The sequence below is a fragment of the Schistocerca piceifrons genome, chromosome 8 (genome assembly GCF_021461385.2).
Source record: "Schistocerca piceifrons isolate TAMUIC-IGC-003096 chromosome 8, iqSchPice1.1, whole genome shotgun sequence".
In the NCBI taxonomy this organism is placed as follows: Eukaryota; Metazoa; Arthropoda; class Insecta; order Orthoptera; family Acrididae; genus Schistocerca; species Schistocerca piceifrons.
In genome coordinates this window covers 43,400,807-43,418,912 of record NC_060145.1, presented here as the reverse complement: position 1 = coordinate 43,418,912, position 18,106 = coordinate 43,400,807, and the positions used below count along the sequence as shown (strand labels likewise).

General features: G+C 44.4%; 1 non-coding gene across 1 annotated transcript; it reads left to right on the top strand.

The window, feature by feature from the left end:
• Nucleotides 1-3,305: 3,305 nt before the first annotated feature.
• Nucleotides 3,306-3,380, top strand: Trnat-ugu. The gene has a single exon. It is a non-coding gene; the product is annotated as a tRNA-Thr (tRNA).
• Nucleotides 3,381-18,106: the final 14,726 nt, after the last annotated feature.

Below are 18,106 nucleotides of genomic sequence, written 5' to 3'. Positions count from 1 at the left end.
TTGTACTAAATATTTTCTGAATAAGAAATTACGTAACCTAGGCAATCAATAAACACGTGATTTTGAAGGCTAAAATGTAACGTATTACTAGCATTGTAGCAATTAACTATCGCAATATATATGAAAATGAATCTGCATTTTCCTCACATTAGGCAAAGAAAAAACACAAAGTATTTCACTGTAAGGGACCGCGATGCTAGTGGGCAACTATCGTGACGAAACTCACAGAACTAAAGAAGTCTCTTTGAATAGTTTTAAATGTTCGCCACTAGGCTGCAGCAATCTCCAAGGAAATAAAAAGAAGTGGTCACTTTATCCGCACCGGCCGCTGGTCATCGGGGCTCGCTTCGAAGCAGAACTCATCACTGAAGACAATTCTACTCCAGTTAATGAAATTCCAGGCCGAAGGCGTGTCTGGAGATGCCCCTGACAGCGGTTTGACAGTCGCCCACCATGAGACTTGACCACCAGGAGTGATGGTCTGGGATACCTTTCCTTTTCACAGAAGAACCCCTTTGGTTTTCATCTGCAGCATCCTTATAGTACAACGGTAAGTTGAAGATATTCTGCGCCCTAATCAGGTTACCTTCCATTAGGATCGTGGGTGCACTCAATGAGTGTTTTATGACTTTCAGATGATAAAGCACAGCAATCAGTCATTCTTTTCTTGCAGCTTTTACTCGGAAAATCTAGATTTAGGCAAGTGCATAGCTATCATCAATGACCATTTCATAGCATCAATGCATGTTCTAGTACTTCAGTCTCCTGTCGTTCGGGCTTCTGTCACAGTTCTTTCAAGACTACTGTATACAACAGGGGACTGACGTACTAGTACATGCACTTATGCTGTGAAATGGTGCGCTGCTAATGGCTAGGCACTAGCCGAAATCTTGATTGGCCGAATAAAACCTGCAAAAAAAGGACGACTGATTGCTGTGCTCTATCATTTGAAATTCTGCGCCCTGTTTTGTTGACCTTTAAGACCAACAATCCTGGGCATACGTTTCAGCAAGATAATACCCTGTCGCACTTGGTGAGTGTTTCTATTGCTTGTTCTTCATTCTTCCCAAATCCTGCATTTGTCAGCAAGGTCGCCAGATCTCTCCCAATTTAGGGGAGGGATTTTGATGATCTAAGGCACCAGTTGGACGGAACTTGGCACGATATCCCTCAGAAGGGCATGCATCAACTCTGTCAATTAATGCCTGGCTGAATGTCTGTGTAGCGTATCGATCGTATTCGGCCTAAAAGTATACCAGAGCGGAAGTGAGTTACAACAAAGCCAGCACCAGACACGCAAATTCATTATGCGTTGTGAAGCAAAATATGACCAACAGACATTGCGAAGCAGAACCAGCTAGGCACAGTATAGTAACAGCCAATGCTGCAATACACAAGTGGAAGGATGGAGGCCTTTCATCATTTGCCACCATGGAACTGTTTAGAGTACGTGCCTTACGTCCTAAACAAACTGGAGCGTATAAGTACTCAGCCATTCAGAAAATAAATTATTCTTGCCTCAGTATCACAACCTACACCATGAACCTGGATCGACATCCTGCAAAGCAGTACGGGGTACGGTGTTCGAGCACCGGACAGGGCAGGGTGCCCTGAGGCACGAGTGAGCCACTGCTGGAGCAGAGAGCCACCCGCCTGGTGTAGGGAGGTCGCAACCGCCTCCGTGGAATTGTCAGCTGCGCTGCCTCTCTGTCATCATGGTTTCCGCTGGAGACGTTTTGAAACGTCCCCTTAGAAAAATTATACATGACTGTGCTTAAACTGACACACAATATTTTTTAGCGCAACGCAATCTGATTTTCAATAATCCCTACAAGAGAATGGCCCTGACTAAATTAACCTATACGTTTCACAAATCACTTACCTCACAAAAATCTTAGTTACTCAAACTACTGCAATACAGCGGGCGCCAATACTGCTAGCTAAATAAAAGATTCAAACTACTGAAGGCACTAACTAATGATAGGCATAGTTAGCAAATGAAAGATTTTGATAGAGAACAAACAATGTACTTACCTTAATAGTGTTCAAAGGTCATAATATATATAGCAGTTCATGACATCCCTTCTTACAAATGTACTGTTTCTGATGGACACACGTCCAGATCACCCGCTCTCAAAAATCCGCCATCTCACTTCCCTCCATCCACCACTGCTGGCGTCTCACCTCCAACGGCGCAACGCTACGCGCTGTTAACAGCCAACTGCCCAACTCTACAATAGCAAATTCCAACAATGCCACCCAGCCACAGACTGCACACAGCACAGTCGGTGATTTTCATACAGAGCGCTACGTGGCGGTGGCGTTACCAATATAAGAACCTAAACAGCCTACTTACAGTTTCTCACAGCGGTATTTCAGTGACTCCACGACCGGGCCCACTTTTTGCGCTGTCAAGCAATGCTGGACATCTATTATTTCGATGAAAGGCAACTGGATGGCCTCCATCTAGCTGCCCCTGACATTCTATGGCCGAGGGCCACAATAAAAGAGTTAAACAAATCTACTGTCGTCTTGAGTCTCATTTCACTATCCACAGGTGACAATGCATGGGTCATCTGCAACCTGCTTGCACGAGGCCTAGAGGTGGACCAACGCGTTATTGACTTGCTCAGATTGTGAAGCTCTTTCTCTTGAATCAATCATACAATTTTCTGAAACTGTATCATTTATTTGTCTGTACAAGTACATCACATTTAGCAATTTCCATCCCATTCGGATAATTCCTTCTTGGTGCATCTTTTTTTTATATATTACGGTAGTATCTGTTCCCAAAAGAACAGTTACCGTGGATGACCATGCAGCTTTGCTAGAAATGAAATGATAATTAAATGGACACCCTAGCTGCAAACAGGCGTTGATGTACTTATTGGGGCATGTTGAAATGTATGCCTCGATCGGGACTCGAACCCGGGATCTCCTGCTTACATGGCAGACGCTCTATCCATCTGAGCCACCGCGGGCACGGGTATAGTGCGTCTGCAGGGACTTATCCCTTGCACGCTCCCCGTGAGATCCACATTCCCAACATGTCCACACCACTACATTCGTAGTGCGCCTAATAGATGTTAAAATATGGCTTCCCGGCCATTGACCTTCTTGTGCGAACGCACACGCTATGCCCGAACTAGTACGGGACTTGGTAGATTAATCTGCCACGAGTAACGAGTATGATGGGCAAACATCTATTAGGCGCACTACGAATGTAGTGGTGTGGACATGTTGGGAATGTGGATCTCACGGGGAGCGTGCAAGGGATAAGTCCCTGCAGACGCACTATCCTCTGTGCCCGCGGTGGCTCAGATGGATAGAGCGTCTGCCATGTAAGCAGGAGATCCCGGGTTCGAGTCCCGGTCGGGGCACACATTTTCAACATGCCCCAACAAAGTACATCAACGCCTGTTTGCAGCTAGGGTGTCCATTTAATTATCATTGCATCTTTTTTTGTCTTAGAGTGTATTTTCTTAGGAAACCTCGCTAAACACATGAAGGTTTGAAGTGGTTTTTTTCGTACTCGATAAAGGTATGTGGCTGCTGTAGTCCTGTTATGTTTACGTTGTGGTGGTTCACGTTTTCCATTAACATGGAACGTTGCCTCACTGCCGAACCTTAAGTATCAAAAGTAACTGTTTATCTTCCATCTCGAAGCCCAAAATGAGTTCAGAAATTTCATTACGTTGTTGTTGATCACCATCATGAAGCGCTCGTAGCGACTGAATCTTGTGTGTTTTAAAACACAAGAATCGCCGTAAAACACGTCAGACAGGCATAACGGTAAGGTCTAATCCTCGTCTGGCACAACGATTAGATTTTTGTGTATTACGTGCTGAAGTGTGTTGAACAAGCTCTAGGTCTTGAACGAGGGCATGGGTGCGACCTGTGAATTTTTCTTTACATAAGCAAACAGTATCTTGAAACTGGCGGCGCCATCAAAAGCTCTGAGCTGTAAGTACAGTGGCGTGCTATCGACAAAAATGAAGAAGCACAGCTATTTTTGAGTTCTGGAAAGGAGAGCGCCAAATGGCTTTTGTTGCTGTGTTACCGCCGTCTCGAAGTACGTTACGTAAATGACGAACGAGCAAGCGACCTACACCAGGGAGACCCCTACCAGCAGCCACATGAACCAGAAACTTACAACTGACGCTAAGGTACACTTCTAGTTTCGATGCGTAACTTGAAATTGACCTCAAACTCTGTCTTCTACACCTACATCCACATCTACATCAATGGCTCTGAGCACTATGGGACTCAACTGCTGTGGTCATTAGTCCCCTAGAACTTAGAACTACTTAAACCTAACTAACCTAAGGACATCACACACATCCATGCCCGAGGCAGGATTCGAACCTGCGACCGTAGCAGTCGCACGGTTCCGGACTGCGCGCCTAGAACCGCGAGACCACCACGGCCGGCCACATCTACATCTACATCTTCATAGATACTCCGCAAGTCACCATACGGTGCGTAGCAGAGAGTACCCTGTACCACTATTAGTCATTCCCTCCCCTGTTCCATTCACAAATAGAGCGAGGGAAAAGCGACTGCCTATATGCCTCCATATGAACCCTACTTTCTTGTGTCCTATCTTCCTGGTCCTTACGCTGAATGTATGTTGGCAACTGTAGAATCGTTCAGCAGTCTGTTTCAAATGTCGGTTCTTTAAATTTTCTCAATACTGTTCCTCGAAGAGGACGTCGCCTTCCCTCCATGGACTCCCAGTTGAGTTCCCGAAGCGTCCTTGTAACACTTAACGATTTGTTGGAATCTACCGGTAACAAATCTAGCAGCCCGCCTCTGGACTGCTTCGATGTCTTTCTTCAATCTGCCCTGGTACGGATCTCAAACACTCAAGGTCGTTCCAGCGTCCTCTATGCGGTCTCCTTTACACGTGAACCACACTTTCCTAAAGTTCTCCAAATAAATCGAAGTCGACCATTGGCCATCCCTACCACAGTTCTCATATGTTCGATCCATTTCATATCGTTTTGCAACGTTAGGCCCAGATATTTAAACGACTTCATGATGCCAAGCAGGACACTGCTAATGCTGCATCCAAAAATTACAGGTTTGCTCTTCCTACCCGTCCGCATTAACTTACATTTTTTCCAAATTTAGAGCTAGCTGCCATTCATCACACCAGCTAGAAATTTTCTCTAAGTCGTATATTGCTACAGCCACTCAACTCTACGCCTTACCGTACATCACAGCACCATCAACAAACAACCACAGATTTCTGCCCACCCTGTCCATCAAATCATTTATGTGTAAAGGGAACTACGACGATCCTATCACACTTGCCTGAGGCGCCCCTGACGGTACCCCTGTCTCTGATGAACACCCGCCGACGAGGACAACATACTGCGTTCTATTACTTAAGAAGTCTTCGAATCACTCACATATCTGTGAACTTACTCCATTTGTAGGTACCTTCGTTAGCAGCCTGCAATTAGGCACCGTGTCAAATACTTTCCGGAAATCTAGGAATAATGAATCTGCCTGTTGTCTTTCATCCATAGTACTCAGTATATCATGTGAGAAAAGAGCAAGCTGAGTTTCGTACGAGCCAAAACCGTTTTGATTCGTAAACATAAGCTTCTCAGTCTCAAGAAAGTTTATTATATTCGAACTGAGAATATGTTGAAGGATTCTGCTTCAAACCGATGTTAGGGACATTTGGTCTGTAATTTTGTGGGTCCATTCTTTTACCCTTTTTATACACTCGAGTCATCTGCGCTTTACCTCAGCCGCTCGAAACTTTGTGCTGGGTAAGAGATTGATGATAGCTGCAAGTCAGGTAAGGGGCCATTGCCGTAGAGCACTCTTCGTAAAACCGAACTGGGATTCTATCCGGATATGACGATTTATTGCTTTCAAATTTTTCAGCTGTTTCAGGGGTGCTTAGTATGTCGTCCATACGTGAGTCAGTCTGATGGTCAAATGACGGTATGTTTGTGCAATTCTCCTGCGTGAACGATTCCTTGAACGTGAAATTTAAAACTTCGGATTTCGTTTTGCTGTCTTCAACTGCCACACCAGTCTGGTCAACAAGGGACTGAATGGAAGCCTTAGACGCCGCTTAGCGATTTTACATACGATCAGAATTTTATCGGGTTCTCTGCCAGATCTTTTGCTAAGGTGTGACTGTGGTAGTTGTATGCTTCTCGCGCGGATCTTTTCACAGACGCACGAAGCTCTACTAACCTTTGCTTGTGGATTTTGCCCGTTCTCTTTTGAACTGTGAGCGCAATAGCCTCTGTTTCCTCAGTATCTTACTCCTTTGTCTAAGCATTTCATTTTTGGAACACAGCCAGAGCCGAGTTCAGAGAAAGAAACGGCGACGCTTCCTGCAGGACCAGGCCATCATTTTGCAGGACAGTGTTCGGGCGAACATACTTCAAGTTGTCACTGATTTATTCGATCGATAGGGCTGGGAACTGCTATACCCCTCACCACATCCCGCGGTCTTAAGCCTTTGTGACTTCAACTTGGTCCCTAAAGTGAAGAAAGCGCTTTATGACATCGCTTCAGACGTGTTACAGAGAGTTGTTTGGCAACAGACCGCTCCGCTCGTTCTATCAACACAACTGGCGCTGCTAAGGGTGTCCTACCACTTCCACATCGCTGGTAACGGATTATATACGATGCTGGTTGCTACTATGGAGGGCAATAAAACTTTGAAACGTTTTTTTTGTTTCTATAAGTAGTAAAGAAATAGTTGTCAGCATTGAAATTCTAGCCCTTGAGTATGTTTTAAAAGTATAAATGTGGTATACATATATCCTTTGCAGATCCCTTTGTCCACGTAGAAATGACATATTTTTGTCTCGATAATACTTTTCCCTAATTGAAACCACATATGTGTGAAGTTTTCTTGAAATTGATTCATTCATTGCAGAGGTATGTTTTAAATGTCACCTTTACCTACCCCAACTTCACATCTAGGACTTAAACGTTGGAACTGTCACCAGCGTATCCTCGAAGACTATGGATTCCTCACTAATATAGTTTGTTTTTTTGTTGTTGTCTTGCTTCAGTCCAGAACCGCGCAGCTGCTACACTCGCATAAATGTACACTCCTGGAAATGGAAAAAAGAACAAATTGTCACCGGTGTGTCAGACCCACCATACTTGCTCCGGACACTGCGAGAGGGCTGTACAAGCAATGATCACACGCACGGCACAGCGGACACACCAGGAACCGCGGTGTTGGCCGTCGAATGGCGCTAGCTGCGCAGCATTTGTGCACCGCCGCCGTCAGTGTCAGCCAGTTTGCCGTGGCATACGGAGCTCCATCGCAGTCTTTAACACTGGTAGCATGCCGCGACAGCGTGGACGTGAACCGTATGTGCAGTTGACGGACTTTGAGCGAGGGCGTATAGTGGGCATGCGGGAGGCCGGGTGGACGTACCGCCGAATTGCTCAACACGTGGGGCGTGAGGTCTCCACAGTACATCGATGTTGTCGCCAGTGGTCGGCGGAAGGTGCACGTGCCCGTCGACCTGGGACCGGACCGCAGCGACGCACGGATGCACGCCAAGACCGTGGATCCTACGCAGTGCCGTAGGGGACCGCACCGCCACTTCCCAGGAAATTAGGGACACTGTTGCTCCTGGGGTATCGGCGAGGACCATTCGCAACCGTCTCCATGAAGCTGGGCTACGGTCCCGCACACCGTTAGGCCGTCTTCCGCTCGCGCCCCAACATCGTGCAGCCCGCCTCCAGTGGTGTCGCGACAGGCGTGAATGGAGGGACGAATGGAGACGTGTCGTCTTCAGCGATGAGAGTCGCTTCTGCCTTGGTGCCAATGATGGTCGTATGCGTGTTTGGCGCCGTGCAGGTGAGCGCCACAATCAGGACTGCTGACGACCGAGGCACACAGGGCCAACACCCGGCATCATGGTGTGGGGAGCGATCTCCTACACTGGGCGTACACCACTGGTGATCGTCGAGGGGACACTGAATAGTGCACGGTACATCCAAACCGTCATCGAACCCATCGTTCTACCATTCCTAGACCGGCAAGGGAACTTGCTGTACCAACAGGACAATGCACGTCCGCATGTATCCCGTGCCACCCAGCGTGCTCTAGAAGGTGTAAGTCAACTACCCTGGCCAGCAATATCTCCGGTTCTGTCCCCCATTGAGCATGTTTGGAACTGGATGAAGCGTCGTCTCACGCGGTCTGCACGTCCAGCACGAACGCTGGTCCAACTGAGGCGCCAGGTGGAAATGGCATGGCAAGCCGTTCCACAGGACTACATCCAGCATCTCTACGATCGTCTCCATGGGAGAATAGCAGCCTGCATTGCTGCGAGAGGTGGATATACACTGTACTAGTGCCGACATTGTGCATGATCTGTTGCCTGTGTCTATGTGCCTGTGGGTCTGTCAGTGTGATCATGTGATGTATCTGACCCCAGGAATGTGTCAATAAAGTTTCCCCTTCCTGGGACAATGAATTCACGGTGTTCTTATTTCAATTTCCAGGAGTGTAGTATACATATATCCTTTACAAATTTCTTTGTCCACGTACAAAATCACATATTTTTGTCTCGATAATACTTTTTCTTAATTGAAACCACATACGTGTGAAGTTTTCTTGAAATTATTTCATTCATTGCAAAGGTACATTTAAATATCGCCTTTACCTACCCCAACTTCACATCTAGGACTTGTAATTTGGAACTGTCTCCAGCGTGTCCTCGATGACTATGGATTCTACACTAATATAGTTCGTTTTTGTTGTTGTCTTGCTTCAGTCCGGAACCGCGCTGCTGCTACTGTCGCAGATTGGAATCGTGCCTCAGGCATGGATGTGTGTGATGTCCTTAGGTTAGTTAGGTTTAATTAGTTCTAAGTCTAGGGGACTGATGATCTCAGATGTTAAGTCCCATAGTGCTTAGAGCCATTTTAACCATTTGAACCATTCCTTGTCTTTACCTGTCACCCTATTCAGGGGTACTAGCGGTGTCTTTCCTAACACCATATTTTCCTACATATGATGTTTTGAAGTCTTTGCATCAAACGTCAAGAGGTGATAGAACAGCTTTTGTTACAAACAAAATGTTCATTTACTGGCGATGCCTTGCATCCATGTGTATTTGTCATGCGCTGAAGAGCGACAGTGCGTAGACACAGATGCTTTGTGTGTTGCCTACACTCCAGACATCTACTCTGCGTAAAAGGGGGAAGACCAAGCCAAGTTTATGATTCGCTTCTAAAATATCATTCTCTGCTTAGAGACAATTATTCTTAAGTCTTTTTTGTCGAAAATCACACTATCAGCATTAGGTAAGATAATACGCAGCGCATCTGGTTTGTAGACCCAGGTAGTACAGTAAAATCTCATCGTCCTAGGACCGGTGAATACTAAAGGACCGCCTGGCGACTGTGGGAAACGTCAGGGAACATTTTGTTTATAACAAAAGTTGTTCCCCATTATCACCCCTAGATGTCTGACAGAAACCCTTCGAAACACGCTATATGGTGAGTCATATCGTAACAAATTGTGTTGAAATCTCTCCATGGATTCTAGAGTTATTAATTCCCTCTATTCCTCCAGGCAGGCTAATATTTGTCAACAAGCCAGCAAAAAAGAAAAGTATTGTCGTAGTAGTATATCTCCTTAAAATATTCCTTGTGAGGCGTTACGGTGAAGGCTGGAACGCCCTTTGATGCGAATGGGATCAGGAGAAAAAGCAAAACAGTTCACAGAGTGGAAGCAGCAGACCTCTCTGTTGGATTTGGTACAATGAGAAGCTTTATCTTAAAGGAAGGCAGTAAAATAATGGAAAGCATGTGGTAATGATACCGCTATCTTGCTAGCTTTATGACTTTGAAACCACTTCTTCTGATCTAAGTAGCTCCTCACTCGTCTCCACGAGACTGAGAGCACTTCTCCCCCTCCCACCCTGTCACCCTCTCCTGTCGGCCCACCAAGGGAACATCCATGGCATTAATGGCATCTGAACCGAGTCTCCCGCACGCCAGACTCGCTGACCATTCAGTTGGGATTGTCAGCTAGTAGTCATCGTTGGTAGAAATCAATGACATAGGGACGTCTACTGTTGATTTCACTATATGTGGCCGGGACGATTACAGCGGCTGCAGCTATGCGACGCGGAAGACAGCAGGAAACAGCATCTTTCCCTAGAACATGTAGTTCTCTGCGAAAAATGTCATGATGGCTACCACGTGGGTAAAACAGTCCGGAGTAAAGTAGTGATTCAATAATATCCCAGAGCGGGACTTGTCGGAAACCTTTTTCCATCAGTTTTTCGACTATTTGATGCAGACTTCTACGTCTTTCTCCCCTGTGTGCAACCCCTACATGTCACAGTAGCACCCAACGACCTCGATTATTAGTATATGTATTTCAATTTCTACCTTCACCGAATGTTTTTGCGAGCTACGTGCTCCTCTGGTACCAAAGAAGTTATTCCCTGGTGTCTTAACACATGTCCTATCATCCTGTACCTGTCAGTTATTCCTTTCCTCACAAATTCTGCGCAGTACCTCCTCATTTCTTACCAGTCCACTTAATTATCAACGTCGTTCTTTAGTACCACATCTCAGACTCTTAGAGTTTCTTCTTTTATGGTGTTCCCACAGTTCACTTTTGGCTTCCATACAATCAAAGGACCTGGAAAGCAACTGAATAGAATGGACAGTGTCTTGAAAGGAGAATATAAGATGAACATCAACAAAAGCAAAACGAGGAAAATGGAATGTAGTCGAATTAAATCAGTTGATGATGCGGTAATTAGATTAGGAAATGATACTCTTAAAGTAGTAAATGAGTTTTGCTATTTGGGGAGCAAAATAACTGATGTTGGTCGAAGTAGAGAGGATATAAAATGTGGAAGATAACTAGTTTATACAAGAAGAGAATAGAAGCTTTCGAAATGTGGTGCTACCGAAGAATTCTGAAGATTAGATGAGTAGATCACATTACCGATGAGGAGGTATTGAATAGAATTGGGGAGAAGAGAAATTTGTAGCACAATTTGACTAGAAGAAGGGACTGGTTGGTAGGGCATATTCCGAGGCATCAAGGGATCACCAATTTAGTATTGGAGGGCAGCGTGGAGGGTAAAAATCGTAGATGGAGACCAGGAGATGAATATACTAAGCAGATTCAGAAGGATGTAGGTTGCAGTAGGTACTGGGAGATGAAGCTTGCACAGGATAGAGTAGCATGGAGAGCTGCATCAAACCAGTCTCTGGACTGAAGACCACCACAACAACAACAATTTTGTGCTTTCTTTCTCTAATTACGGCCCATATTTGATACTAACAGACTTCTTTTAGCGAGAAATTCCTTATTTACCTGTGCTAGTTTACTGTTTACATCCTCCTTGTTTGGTCTGTTGTATGTCATTTTACCTCGAAGTTAGGAGACTTCCTCCTTTTCGTATACTACCCAGTTCTGATGTTACGTTTAATGCTAACATTATTTGTGCCACTCCTCATTAACTTCGTCGTTCTTTGCTTTACTGTCAGTTTATATTCTGTATTCATTAGAGTGATCATTCCATTCAACAAGTCGTGAAGTTCTTCTTCACTTTCACTGAGTATAGCAACGTCATTAAGAAATTTGATCACTAATATGCTTTCATTCTGAATTTTAATCCCATTATGAACTTTAGTTCTGCTTCTGTCAACTGTACGAGAAATCTAGTAATGCTAAACTTGGACTAGAGACTTCCGAACTGGACAAAAGTGATTGAAAGACGAAAACGTCATTCCGATTGTCATACTGTGTAAGACAAAATCTAGTGCGTGTGTTTGAGCTCTTATCACGTAACACAGAGAAGTAGGAACACGTATGTAAATTACAATCGATACCCTCTGTTGCTGCACAAAGTCGCTATGCGTCAGCGAGACCCGTTTATTCCAGAAGGCCGTCAAGGAGAAAGCTATGGAAGTTACACAAACTGATGGGGCTCCTTGCACACACCTCACGCAGTTCGCCTTGGAAAGGTGCCTCAACGCAAACGAGGCACTCATGCTGACCAAATAAGGCAGTTTCCTCACTGCTCGTGCGTCTCTTTAATAATAGCACAGTCACGTAATCAGACAAAGAATGTTACTGATGTAATACTGTTATTGTTCGAAATATTGACGAGAACGTTTCTTTCTAACTCAGTTCAGTGGGACAGTCAAAAAATCGGTATTCCTTTTCCTCAGCTACTCCTTTCGTGCAACGTCTGTCTGCCCGATCTATCTGTAACATCTACGTGACGCCAAATACCTGTATTAACGAAGTAATCACGACAACCCAGTAAATGCAGTATCCAGATATGATTAAAAGCACCTTTCTTTGTCCTGACCTCCAAGCAGAACGGTCCCACTCCCTCTCTCAGAAAAGTCAATTTTTACTACAAAGGCAGAGGCCGTCATGCAAATTCTCCAATTTGTCACGCTGCTTGGACTGATCTTGGTCATATCTACCATATCCCAAGACACCAGCAGTATTACGACTGTTAAGAGGAACACCCGTAATATCTTAAGTAAGTAGGCCAACCGCTGACGTGGCCACAGATGGGCCAGTCAAGACCCACCGACCGCCATGTCATCCCTGCCATCGGCGTCACCTGTATGCGGTGTGGATGGCTGGGTGTCAGCACGCCAGTTTCATACCACTGTCGGCTTCCAGTTTCACACATTTAAAGGAAAGTAGGGATGGAACCGTTCATCTACATCTACATCATACTCCGCAAGCCACCTAATGGTGTATGGCGGAGGGTACTTGCGGTACCGCTGTGTGATCCCTCCAACCCTGTTCCACTCGCGAATAGTGCGTGGGAAGAATTACTGTCGGTAAGCCTCTGTGTTCGCTCTGATTTCTCGAATTTTCTCCTCGTGGTCAATACGCGAGATGTATGTGGGGGGGAAGTAATATGTTGTCTGACTCCTCCTGAAAAGTGCTGTCCCGAAATTTCAATAGTAAATCTCTCCGTAATGTACGACGCCTCTCTTGTAACGTCTGCCAGTGGAGTTTGTTTAGCATCTCCGTAACGCTCTCTCGCCAGCTAAACGATCCCGTAACGAAACGCGCCGCTCTTCGTTGGAGCTTCCCTATTTCGTCTATCAGTCCTACCTGATAGGGATCCCACATAGATGGACAATACTCAAGAATCGGGTGAACAAGCGCCTTATAAACCACTTCTTTCGTGGATGAGTTACTTCTTCCGATGAATCTGCGTTTGTTATCAGCTTTTCCCACTATCTGTTTTATGTGGTCATTCCACTTAAGGTCACTCTGGATAGTCACGTCTAGATATTTTACGTCAGACGCTGTCTCCAGCTGTTTGTCATCAATAGTGTAGCTGTACAATAGTGGATTTGGCTCAAATGGTTCTGAGCACTATGGGACTTAACATCTGAGGTCATCAGTCCCCTAGACTTAGAACTACGTAAACCTAACTAACCTAGGGACATCACACACATCCATGCCCGAGGCAGGATTCGAACCTGCGACCGTAGCGGTCGCGCGGTTCTAGACTGTAGCGCCTAGAACCGCTCGGCCACTCCGGCCAGCTAATAGTGGATTTCTTTTGCTATGTATGGGCAGTATATTATATTTATTTACCTTCAGGGTCAACTGCCAGAGCCTGCACCATTCATCAATTCCCTGCAGGTCGTACTGCAAATTATTATTATATTCTGGCGTTGCTACTTTGGTATAGACAACTGCATCATCTGCGAATATCCTTGAAGAGCATCCGATGCTTTCGACTGACATATTTAGTGAAACTGAGAAATTGATTCACTTTCTGAAGCTTCGTTAGATAGTTTGATAGTTAAGATGGCTGCTCATGAAATGCAGGAAGCAAGGGATCGACTCTCGGTCTTTGCAAAAATCATGTATATTTCTGGATGCATAGCAACGCACTGTCGTAGTTAGAATGTTAACAGGTTGTTGTTCAGCCACAGATCATATTACAAAAATATAAGACATGACAGCTTAATGCAACCATAAAACCTAATTAAAAGTTAACAGAAATGCAAGGATATACGTACTTACAGATCTAGTTCCTTACATAACTGCAGTTGCGCTAGCTGTTGACAACACACCATGAGCCACTGCAGACAATGAACTCGCTACAGACACTACGAGCACCTCCTTTCGGTGGATATGAGCACCATGATGATATCCTTCCCCCTCTGTCACATTCTTTGTACCTTTTCCGTGTGAAAAACTGAGTGTCTCTCCGTATTGATGTTGAGCTTAGAAAGGTCCGGCCGCTGTGGCCGAGCGGTTCTAGGTGCTTCAGTCCGGAACCACGTGGCTGCCACGGTCGCAGGTTCGAATCCCGCCTCGGTCATGGATGTGTGTGATGTCCTTAGGTTAGTTAGGTTTACGTAGTTCTAGGTCTAGGGGACTGATGACCTCAGATGTTAAGTCCCATAGTGCTTAGAGCCATTTGAACCCAAAACGAAATGCGATAAATGCTGACAAGAGGTTAATATTTTTCATCGCAGATCTTGGGCATGAAATTTTACAGTAACATTCATTATACTCTGAAAGGTTATTGTGAAAGAAAGAGACATTATATTTTTTAATTTTTATCAACCAAAACATTTTCTATCGACCCTTGCTGTGTGTTATTTAAGTAATCCTTTACTGTGTAGTAAACATTATTTGAGAGATTGAGTCTCTCAGAAATCTTCTTTCTCGTTGGTGCATACAGGAAGAATCCCGTGAAGGTCTTGAGAACGTGATGTTATAGAAAGTGAGGTTACAAAGAGATAAAGTATGGAACAAAAAATATCAAGCAATGGCGCGTGTAATAAACTTGCAGGGCATCCCAAAGTTTTATGTTTTGAATTATACGTATGGTAAAGGATGGAATACTATAAGACAAGGAACTATCAGGCGAATTTGAGAGTGTAGTTTTATATTGACATAAATAGCTTACGCCTTATACCAGAGGAGGACAGTCTCAAACGGTGTGGCGTGTCGGAACGAAGAACAGGTCTGTCAGTTCGTGTGACGTCAGGCGAGAGATGTGTACAGCAATGCTGCCTACGGAAACGGCGCTTCTAGTGTGGAACTGGAGTGTTCAGTCAGCCGTAGCGCTCCCTATGACAGTAACATGACGAGCACAATTAAAACGGATCAGACGGCTTTTCTGTCGGTATGGGAAGTTCTTTCTCTGTTTGTGCGATGCAGCGAAGTTGAAAGTGTTTAGTATGTAACAAAGATGTACAGAGTATTAAGAAATGTAATTTATTATGTCATTACTCTATGTGCCACCGAAATGAATGTGAGAAATATCAAGGAGGAGAACGGGACCCTGTGATGTCTTGAAGAAACATGCTGATGCTGAGGATTATCAAAGAAGTGAAGCGTCCGCCTACAATTGCAGCTCTTCATATGGCGAAGATGATCAAGCCGTCTACTGAGGAGACTTTGCGAAAGAAGTCATTCTGATGGGTGCCGAACAAATGTGCCCACATTCCGTTGAAGACTCTGAAAGAGTAAATTTGTCTCCTAAGATCATTACGCGACGTATTCTGGAAATGGGTGAACATGTCCAAGAGGGGCTAGATGTAATGGCACTAAATTTGTACATCATTCCTTAGCTGTCGATGAGGGTGGTGACGTCTCAGATACGGCGCAGTTAGCTGTTTTGATAAGAACTTGGCTGACAAGTTGAACATCTCAGACGAAATGTTGGATTTCGTTTCCCTTAAGGGCTCCACCATGGGGCTGAAAATTTTCAAAGGTGTTGAAAGAGCTGTTGAAAACGCTGGCCTGAGTCGAACGAAGCTTGTTTCTGTCGCAACAGATGGGGCTCCATCTATGACACCAGTCACTTTTGGATATACAACGGATGAAACAACATGTGAAATATGTTCCTGGTGCAACACACGATCTCGTTGCAATCCATGCATTACTTGTCCCAAGTACATCTAGTTAAAAATTTCATGGGTACCATGGTACAAGCTATAAATTCCATCTGGCCAAGAGGCCTTAGACAGAGAAACTTTAAAAGTTTTCTTGAAGAATGGTGGTCTCCCTTATCATTGCAATGACCAGTGGTTGAGCAGGGACAAGGTGTTCGATCGATTCTTACAGTTAAGGGATGAAATAGCATTATTCATGAGTAACAAATATCAACCTGTTCGTCAGCTGCAAGAACAAACTTGGATTTGTGATTTAATTTTTCTCGCCCATTCAACAGGTCACTTGAACGATTTAAATACCTCAATGCAAGGCAACGGCTTCATCATAAGAGGTATGTAGTATAGTATCAAAGCCCTTAAAAATAGCATTGGATCTGTGGACGAATCAACTACTGGCTGGAAACACTGTACGTTTTCCGAAGTTATCGCACCTGCTTACTCCATATATTAGTCTCCGAATAATATGTAAAAATCCTATAAAATGTTTGTAACCAGTTTGAGTCCTGGTTTCAAGATGTACAAACATTGCCTTAGTACGTTTCAGCTCTTTGCAGCAGCGTATTCAGTAGCTGCTAATAATTTTCTTACTAGATAACAAATTCAACTGTTAAATTTACAATGTGACGATTTGTTGGAGGACAAGTATAATCATAAGGAAGACCTGGCTAATTTCCCCATACGAGATTCTTTTCTATTATGAAATTAGCAAAGTCCAAATCCCGCAACACCTTGTCAGATCACAACCTAAAACGCATTCTTCGATGACAAATATCTCAAACACTCCATCGTACCACTGATAAACTAATTAAAGAAGAACGAAACCAACAATGAGGACGTAATTGTTCTGTACAGCGCTCTTCTAAACTGTAGAGAAAATGCTATCATGTTCTGTTCTGTTCAGTTTACTCTATAAACGATTGTTCTTCACATTAAACTATTATGTTTGTATGTTTTCTCACAGCACAGAGCCAAAATGCGATATTGTTTAAAATCTGTGACAATAATGTTAACGAAACAGTCAGCATTAAAACTACTGTATCCAAGACGTCAGTTGTATTAAACCAGATCTGTTTCCTGTCTTATTACTGCATCCCGCGCGCCTGTTCCTTGGTGGCAGCTGTACAGAGAGCCGTGACGTCACATTCTGAACTCTTCTCACTCTGGCTCACATACAGTTTAAAAATACGGGTATATAACATATAACAAAAATACGAAAGTAGAAAACTATATACAAAACCAACAGAACCCCATTTGTAAAGAGAGTCTGCGCATGGACCGTGCCCAGCGCGAGTTTTGTTCAATTTGACTAATAGTTTCCTGTCAAGTTCTGTACCAGCAGTATCACAATTATACTTCTGGAACCACTCACGCTCTTCAGGATATTCAATAAGTTGAGAGCTCTGATCCCGCAGGTCTCTTACCAGGGTATTACTGCCATCTAGCTGCTCTGCTTACCGTAAGGGTAGATTTCTTGAACGGAGTCTATTTCATCGTATGGGCAATTCCAGGTTCTCCTGTAGCTTGCATATTCCCTAAGCAAGGCCTCGCTTCCACGGATTGCGGGTAGACAAATGTTGCTCAAGCCGGCCGGAGTGGCCGAGCGGCTCTAGGCGCTTCAGTCAGGAACCGCGCGACCGCTACGGTCGCAGGTTCGAATCCTGCCTCGGTCATGGATGTGTGTGATGTCGTTAGTTTAGTTAGGTTTAAGTAGTTCTAAGTTCTAGGGGACTGATGACCTCAGAAGTTAAGTCCTATAGTACTCAGAGCCAAATGTTGCTCAGCAGAGAAAGCTAATAAATCGGTGTTGGTCGGATTGTCCCAATGTGGATCCACTGAAGGTCGCCAAGTTGCTGTGACAGGTGTGTAGGCACATCGGGGCACAATATTCAGCTGCTGAGAAGACCAGTGCAAAGGATGAACTAATAAATCATTTCTATCAGGTTTAAGACAACATCCATTTAAGAGTTTTACTTTAGAGGCCGCAACTGTTTTAGATGATGGAATGTTATTCTTCTTTTAGTTTATTTTACCATGAGACAGTCAGAATAACTGTTGTATGGAGCAGAATAAACATCAAGAAACAATAATTGTGGTTACTACGTCAGTATTACTCTTTTTCCTCATAATATTGTAAACTCTATTAGTTGTTCTTAGTAAACTGCAGTTCAATTGA